At 33.9% G+C, this 9,020-nt stretch overlaps 1 long non-coding RNA gene across 1 annotated transcript; it reads left to right on the top strand.

Moving 5' to 3' along the window:
- The first annotated feature begins 5,371 nt into the window (after nucleotides 1–5,371).
- Nucleotides 5,372–8,318, top strand: LOC134259492 (uncharacterized). The gene is made up of 3 exons (XR_009990369.1): nucleotides 5,372–5,729; nucleotides 6,671–6,770; nucleotides 8,121–8,318. It is a non-coding gene; the product is annotated as an uncharacterized LOC134259492 (long non-coding RNA).
- The last annotated feature ends 702 nt before the right edge of the window (nucleotides 8,319–9,020 follow it).

The raw sequence follows: 9,020 nt of genomic DNA, 5'->3' as shown, positions 1-9,020 counted from the left end.
GTTTGAAACCCGAGGGTCTCATAAATGTCCTCCTGGATCTTTCTTGTTGCTGTTGCAGTTAGAACAAGGGTGCTGGTGTTTATTATGCTTTGTAAACTGCAAACCTGTCTATATGCTGGTCTGAAGTCCAGTCCCCTAAATAAAGTTAATTGACATTTAACAAGTTCAATGACATATGCTGCATCAAAATGAAATTACAATGATGTTAATATGGTCTATCTAGTTTTTAGTCCTTATAAACAAAAAAAGCAATGCATAACAATTATAATGGATAAAAGTTGATAAAATCAATTACCATGATGAAATACAATGTGCCTCATCAAACACTAGCACACAGATTTTTGGCTTTAGGTTATCCCTCAAAACCTTTCTCCATCTCTGGTGTATTGCTGCCTCTGGTGATGCATAGATGACACTATAATGCTTGTCCATGATGTCTGTTTAGGCAAAATAATAAGAAATTTAAAATGTAACATGTGTAAACTCTGTTTATCTGAAACAGGTCAGTGTTCACAGTCCCATTACAGTTGTGATAATTTTCTGTTCATACCCACAGACTTAATTACTCTAGCTAGAATCTTTATTAAGTACATTGATTTTATTCTATACTAGGATTATTGCTTAATTTAGTTAATTAATATTGATTAAAACACATGACTTCATTAACTGATTAGGGCCCCTTAAAAATCCTCCTTATCTCCATCTTGATTTACACATATTTTTTTCTTATCTTATATATATGCCCGTACGAAACAGTCCGGGCGGCTTAGACACGGCTCAGGCACGGATTCCGTCTCCTGAAACCCGTGCTTTAGCATTCCGTGCTCCTATGTAAAGCATGTATGGAAAGCCGTGCCTAAAAGTGGTCAAGGCACGGACACGGCACGGGATATTGGCCGAATTATTTAAATGAGATCACACGGTTTTACAAAACCGGTGTCAGAAAGCCGTGCTTGTTTCCATATATGGACTCACGGATTCTGTAAACCCGTGTCTGAAACCCGTGTCCTTTTCCATATATGGAGACACGGTTATTTTGAAACCCGTGGCAAAAAAGCCGTGCCTTATACCATATAAGGAGTCACGGGATCTGTGCATTCGAATTCGTCTAGATCTAGGTCATGGCCTTTAGAGAATGTCCTGATGTAACTGTGAATGCCAAAATAGTGACTGAAACCAAACTATAAACTTCACATTGCTTTACATTTATGCTTGGTTTTAGAATTTCAAAATCTTATATGAATGTGTACATTTACTTTCTGTTAAAGATTAACTTCATCAGTTACAATTCATGCTAGTTTCTAATTAAGATTTTAATAATAATGTACAATATTCAATTCAATTGAAATTTAATCTTGTAGTTATAATTAAGTTTGCACAATTTGAGAAAGAATATAGGATAAACTAGATATGAAACTCGTTGCGAGCAACGAGAGGTCTTCCGTCCGATTCCAAAAAGAAGACGTAAAATCGAGCTGAAAAAGTAAAAAAAGATTTGCACACAAGGGGGATCGAACCCAAGTAGCTACCATGAAATTCCAACGCACTAAATATTACGCTATCGGGACCTCTACCCTAAATCTACTTGTACATATTAACGAATATGCTTCTCTCTTAAAATTATGAAAGTCAGATCACTATTCAAAATTTAGCGCCAAACGCCATAAGTTAATCTTGCGCCTTTTCTTTGGAATTTTCTATTAAATAGGTGTGATAGCTTCAATGAAATTAAAAAAAGAACGTTCTTATAGCATAAGATTCGAGATTTAGAAAGTATATTTAAAACATTTTACAAATTCCATATTGTATATATGCATGTAACACTTTAGCGGTAAAACGGTTATGATTTTTTTTCAATTTCCTGTTTATCCCCAAAGTGAACTATCCCGATTAGTTAATCGAAAAAGGTTGAAAAGTTTCGCCGAAGAACATGGCTTGCCCTACGACGGTCAAGGAATCAGATATCATTTATGCTCAATAACTTGAATCAGGTCTTTGAGACAAGGATGCTCAAATAAACTCCATGAAGCGATCTTTAAAAAAAAAATCGTTTTCTTATTTTTGTATTATTTATTAGTTTATTATGACACAAATGTGTATAGGAAAAACAATGGTTAAGATATATACTGACACTATTAATTGATATTCTTTTTTGAGAAAGTATTACGTATAAGTATGATTTAAGATCTGTTTTTCCGTGATGCACAAAAGATATTAGGTATCGAATTTCATTTGCACATTTAGTCTTTTCTATTTCTACTTTGAAAGCCAGCCAAAATCAATTATAGAAGACGTTAGTTTGACACAGAACTGCAACGAAACTACGACGTGACAGTCCAAGTACTCCTTTATATTTCATTTATTCTTATGTTACTTTCGGTCAAGCAAACGCTCGGCTGCCTCCGTAAACCCCTATTGCGAAATGTCGGCGTTGACTGAGACAGCCGCCATTTTGGACCCGCTTCAGATTTTTGAATGCTAATATCTAGAGTTTAGATCTATCAACATTCAAACAAATTATATAGTAAGCATTATGAGGAGGGTTTCTATTAACATACCAAACATAAATGAAAAATATTGAAAAACAAAAAAGTTAGAAAATACGATTATTTTTACTTTGCATCTCGTAACGACCGGAAGTACTGACGACGCACGAAAAGGTGATTCTGCAAACCAGAAAGTCATGATCTATTATCTCCAATAAGTCTCCATATCATATACCTAGACATTTTCGAAAAAAAGGGGCGACAAAATCGCATTTTAAAATCAGAAAATTGTCCATAACTTGGCACCAGAAGAGAATTTTCCAAATTTCTCTTCGGATGTAACAACTTCATATAATGAAACATATTTGGTGAAAGTTTCATGAAAAACCGCTGAATAGTTTTCGAGAAATCGTCTGCACAAAATTTTGTCAAAAAAAAGAATAATAATAATAATAAGAATAATAATAAGAAACAATAGAATCACTATAAGGTCTTCCGTGAAGACGGAAGACCTTAATAAAACTTTCACTCTATAGCACAGAGATGTCACATTAGTGAAAGTCCAACTAAAGTTATTCAAGTAAGCCTAAACTATTTCATCATGTTCATTGTCAACATTGCAATACAGGAAGATCATGAAAATTGAAAAATTGACTAATTTATTCTAGATTACACTTACTGCATTTAGTTTAAAAGTGGAGAAATTATCCCAGACTGACATAAATACAATTCCAAATGACATCTATTGGTTAAATATCCTTTAAATAGAGCAAAAAGACACACTGACTTAGCTCATGACCAAGAATCCCTCCAATTTGATATTCAAATAAAGGAAGAAATGATTGAGCATGCTCAGTAAAAAGCCGTGAGATATAAATAAATAGTTTGAAGCAAAACCCGCCTCAGTTAAAAACCGTCTCCCTGGGACACGGAGTCCGTGTCTCCACACGGGTTTCTGTGAGTGAGGATTCCTCACTTTCAGACACGGAAGCCGTGTCCGTGTCTTGGACATGCAGAACCCGTGCCGCTTTTTAAAAACCCGTACGGATTCCGTGTCTTAGCCGTGCCCAAGCCGTGCCTATTCCGCCTCGAACTTTCGTACGGGTAGTTTTTTTTGTTTTTTTTTTGTTTTTGTTTTTTTACGAAGGGGCTTAATTTTTTTTTCATGCATATGGAACAATCATAATCACCTTGGTTTTTAGTGTTATCCATCAAAGCAACTGCACTCACGTTGTGCTGCTCCAGAAATTCAACCTGGTCCCTCATCAGCGCTCTCAGAGGCGATATTACTAAAGCTGTGTGTCTTGGCGCACCTCCCATGAGCTAAAACATTTATAATCTGTTATTTACATGTAAACACTCCGAAATAAATAAAAATAAAAACACCGAAAAAAATATATAATCTGCGAGATGCCCGCTTTGACTTACCTCGTCAGCAATCAAGGGTACCAAAATGTAAGTCATGGATTTCCCAAATCCTGTTGGTTTTCTTCTTTAAAATATTAAATATAACATTTTTCTGCTCCTCCTTCAACTTAATATCAAACTTAAATCTTTCCAATGTCGACAAAAGCGCTTTCTCCTCTGCAGGCTCCATTCTCGTGCGTATATGTCAACACTACCATATATGGGCATATGCAAATAAGCTGTTAAAATTGACAGCCGGAAGTTCAGCTTCAGTACAGCAAATATGGCGGACAATATGAATCAAGAAACTGGAGTATTTTGTAATTGTTGAAAACAGAAGGTTAGAGCCTAATATATGGCTAGTTGTAGATTGTACAGTGAAAGGTACAGTAAGAAACATACGATTTTTGTTTATGGATTTAAATTCAGTGAATAGTTAGAATACCCTGAAATGTTGCGGGAGTGAATCACTCCTAAGATCCTAAGGAGTTGTAGCCCTCTCCCCCCCCCCCCCAAAAAAAAGGGAGAGGGCTACATTATTGCAGCTAGAAATGAAGCTGTAGTGGCACCACTAAGTGGTGCGAAGTGCGTGGGGCATATTTCAAGTATAAATTTCTGCTCCATTTCTAGGAACCTAAACAATCTATCACTGGGGATCGCTACCACTCAAAAATTGTATATTCCGTTTTATACAAATACACGGCTTATTTATGCTCCATGAATTCCTCCAACGTCATGTGTTTTACCTTTTTCTAATCAAGTCCACATGTATTTAGAAACTGATATCTTTCAAACGAAGTTATATATTACATTACCTGATAGCATTTTTAGCAATACAGCATTACTTAATTTAAAACATGTAAATTTCATTTCGTGTCAGATCCACTTATTAGTGGTATGGCTATAGATACTATAAAGAGAAAATTAGTAAATTATTCAATTTTGACGTTGCTACTTGACTCATTTTTGATGTTCTAAATCTTTGTAGATTTTTATAGATATCAAGATGTGTTCCAATTTTTTCTCAAATTATCCGAATTTGTTAGTAAAATATGTGTACAAATTTGGATATAATATGACGTTAAGTTAAAAAAAAATAGGACAAAAGTCTACGAACGTTATGAATAACCCCCGTATTTGCATTAAGTTCTGTAAACATTTATTCAAACTAGGGTATTCTCTCTGTATTTGAGTTATAGCAGGGCCCTTCTATATACTCTTTTCGGATTACTGGCATCGGATGGCGGTAACTGCTTCAAAATATCATTCGTCTCTACCAAAATTTCGAAGACACTTAAGTATCCAGAAATGGTGTTATGAATTTTTATTTTCGATCAAGGACAAACACTGTACTTTCAAATGGGTACATCCCACTAATTATTTTTAGAATCGGTAGGAGAAGAAAGTAGTGCAGAAAAAATTCCAAGTTCCTTAATTTGCAGACTTGCATAAAAAAAAATTGGGCAGATGTACTAAACTGAGCCTCACACTTGTTGATAAGGAGTATCTTTCCTACCAAAAAAGCTTGGAAAATGTAATTTATCAAGAAGATCAGCCGAATTATTTTGTGTATTATAACGCCAGTTACAATTCTGAAATTCCCCTACTTTCACTTTCATTTTTAGAGGTTCCCGCAGACAGGCGCATTTTGCCGGAAAACGAATCTGACATGCCACCTCGAGATTTTAACCAAGGAAAGACAAGTTGATGTGCTTTGATTTGAGGGGTCACTCACTTCTGAACGAAAATTAGGGACATCGCTATGAGAGGAAACGTTAACATTGTCGCCTATGGGAAAACAATTAGTGGACTGTACCCATATTAGGAAGCCTATAAGTAAGTGAAAGATGTCATAAATCTTGAATTTATTTCAAAATTGGTGTTTTCTATTATTTTCAATTGTTCAAATTTATGAAAAAAACAATTCTTGAATTGTTGATACACATTTTTAAACAAATTGATTCATAAATAAAGTGTCTAGACCCCCTAACCCCCCCCCCCCCCCCCCGGAACAGACAACATACTCACACATGTATCACCCATTGTTTTACACATTAATCATGTAGATTATATGTATCGATTTATAAAATTTATTTATTCAGAATAATAAATGTATAATTTGATTAAGAAACAATTGTATAGAAGTATATGCTCCACTGTGGTTTATTTTCAATACACAAAAATTCACAAATGTGTTCGGGATCGGTATTCAATCGGGGTCAAGGTCGAAGTGAAAGTAGACTTAGCAGAAAGTTGTCAAAAGTGTTCAGTGCATTGTTTAGCAGTATATAGGTGATAGGATTTGTATGTTACACAGGAGGCAAGAGGTATACCTTAGTACAATATTTGTAAATAACAATTGAATGTTTTTTGGAACATGTCGATGATCGGCACGCCACATACGAGACATACATCATTTCAGATCAGTTGCGCGATGAAGCTGGTTACAGTTGTCTGTGAGTTAAACGATGTCTGTGAACATGCACGTTAACTGGTTTCTCTCATATTTATTAGCAATTTGCATTACATGTATTTGTTGAATGTTCATATTATTGTCAGCAAAACATGATTTTTATCTATTCTGTTGAATTAACTTAATTACTTATATATGTTAACAGTGTGATTTCAGGTGGAAGCCAATTAATCATTTTTTAAATTAATTAATTTCAAGTAATGGGCATAAAAGGAATATGGTAAAATTGTACGTGTTGAATGTCTGTGTTTCTGTCTGTCTGCAAATGTGATATTGTGCCATTTATTGTATTGATTTATTTTAGGTCCATGCAGATGGTGTTTAAAACTATTGGCCAGCAAATGCACGCCCATTTGAATACATCTTGAAACAGCACCAGTAAAGTGAGACAGTCGGCAAAATGTGTAAGTTAAAGTTTTCTAAAAAAAAAAAAAAATTCATTGAAGTGGAAGTGGGGTGGGGGTGAGGAAGTTTACATATTAAATAGGTGATCAGAATGTGAAAGTATTTAGCTATAACTAATCTGTACATGCACTGCTATATACATTTTGCAGCTCATATACATTTTTATTTTTTTATTTAAGAATTTCAAATTAATTAGATCTTCATCTTTGTTTTGTAAATTATGCATTATTAAGATTACACGGATATAAGAATTGAAATTTCATGAATATTTGACAGTCCAAATTATGCGATTTGTCAGGAAATTCAAAATTTTGTCTCATTTTCCTACAAATTACAAAATGGTTACCATGGAAACAAAACAACTTTAGTGGATTATTTATTTAATCTGCAAAACCACATATTTTCATTTTTTAAAGTTAATATAATAGTAAATAAGCACTGATTTTGTCTTAAATAAAAAGTACGGGAAAAGTTATGATACACATGTATTGAGGTATCCATTATTATGATGTCATTGTGACATCATAGATGAGTAAATTTGCATTGGTATAAAAATTCCTTTGAAACAAATGATTCTATATAGGATTATAAAGGCTTATAACTTTTTTATTCATAGACCAAATTTCATGAATGATACCTCAATGGACAGGAAATAATCAGTACTTTTTTATTTTACTACTTTCGGGGTATTTGTGAACTTCATTTTTTTGTCATTTCTGGAGAAACTATTAATTTGAGGGTGAAAAGTGGTCATATTTTGTGCGGAAATACATTAATTTTTTTAAATAAGTGAAATTGACCCAATTAAGTGCTCGATTATGATTTGACTATATGTATTTAAAGTTATGAAGGTGATTAAGAATAATATAAATGTGTTAAAAGGCTAAAATTTGACTTAAAACTTGGGAGCAGTTTTGGCTAGATTGGAGCATTTTTTAAGGATATTACACATAGAACTGTAAATGCTATAAAATCTTAATTAATTGGTGAATTTTCATGAAACTTAGCATGATGTCTCTACTTATACTCTAGATTGACAAACAGTATGAAATATTGTAAAATCAAAAAAATGCTTTTCCATATTGGGTACATCCCACTAATTATTTTTAGAATCGGTAGGAGAAGAAAGTAGTGCAGAAAAAATTCCAAGTTCCTTAATTTGCAGACTTGCATAAAAAAAAAATTGGGCAGATGTACTAAACTGAGCCTCACACTTGTTGATAAGGAGTATCTTTCCTACCAAAAAAGCTTGGAAAATGTAATTTATCAAGAAGATCAGCCGAATTATTTTGTGTATTATAACGCCAGTTACAATTCTGAAATTCCCCTACTTTCACTTTCATTTTTAGAGGTTCCCGCAGACAGGCGCATTTTGCCGGAAAACGAATCTGACATGCCAGCTCGAGATTTTAACCAAGGAAAGACAAGTTGATGTGCTTTGATTTGAGGGGTCACTCACTTCTGAACGAAAATTAGGGACATCGCTATGAGAGGAAACGTTAACATTGTCGCCTATGGGAAAACAATTAGTGGACTGTACCCAAATACCAAAGGCTTCTGGACAAACACCACCAAATGTTTTCCCATAAACTTCCTTATTAACTTTAGCCCCTCTCACTGATACATATATATTGAATTTCGGGCAATAGACCTTTTGTCGTGAAAGTTCGAGATATTGAAAAACAAAAAATGCCAGAAAAAATATACCGTGCCGTTGCACTTTTACTTTCCATTTCCATTTGTTTACAACTAGGTGCGTTTGACACCAAATGAAAATCTCTCCCTTCAAATTTTTACTTGTAACTCCTTTATGCCTCAAAGAAAGCCAAGTCTTGATATGAGATTTTTATTACCTTTATTTCATTTGTCAAATACATAGCAAGTCTTTTCTCTTATTGACCAATCACGCATTAGCTAGCATTTCTCCTCCGCATAACTTTGGGTGTCCAAAATGTCTGCGCCCATGTATTTGTTTATGTAGGGGTTTTTCCTATGGAGTAAAAGAAACATTAATCAAAAGTGGTCAATTTAGTAAATATAGAACACATATCCACTGCTTATCTCACCTCTTGAATTCGCTTGTTTTTCTTATTATTTTTAATAATTTTCAAGGTAGATCATGCTAATCATTCAAGGTAGCAGGTACACGTTATTAATAAAAAATGAAGAAAATCAGCAGGTTTTTGTAAAAAAAAGCTAGCCTATGGAAAGATAAAAAGCTAATGTAGATAAAATAATAAATGGAAAGA

This window comes from Saccostrea cucullata, unplaced genomic scaffold, assembly GCF_032062105.1.
Source record: "Saccostrea cucullata isolate Sc308-1 unplaced genomic scaffold, CSIRO_AGI_Scuc_v1 ctg12596, whole genome shotgun sequence".
Lineage (NCBI taxonomy): Eukaryota > Metazoa > Mollusca > Bivalvia > Ostreida > Ostreidae > Saccostrea > Saccostrea cuccullata.
Note: the sequence above shows the minus strand (reverse complement) of the source record. Positions and strands in the feature narration are given on the sequence as shown.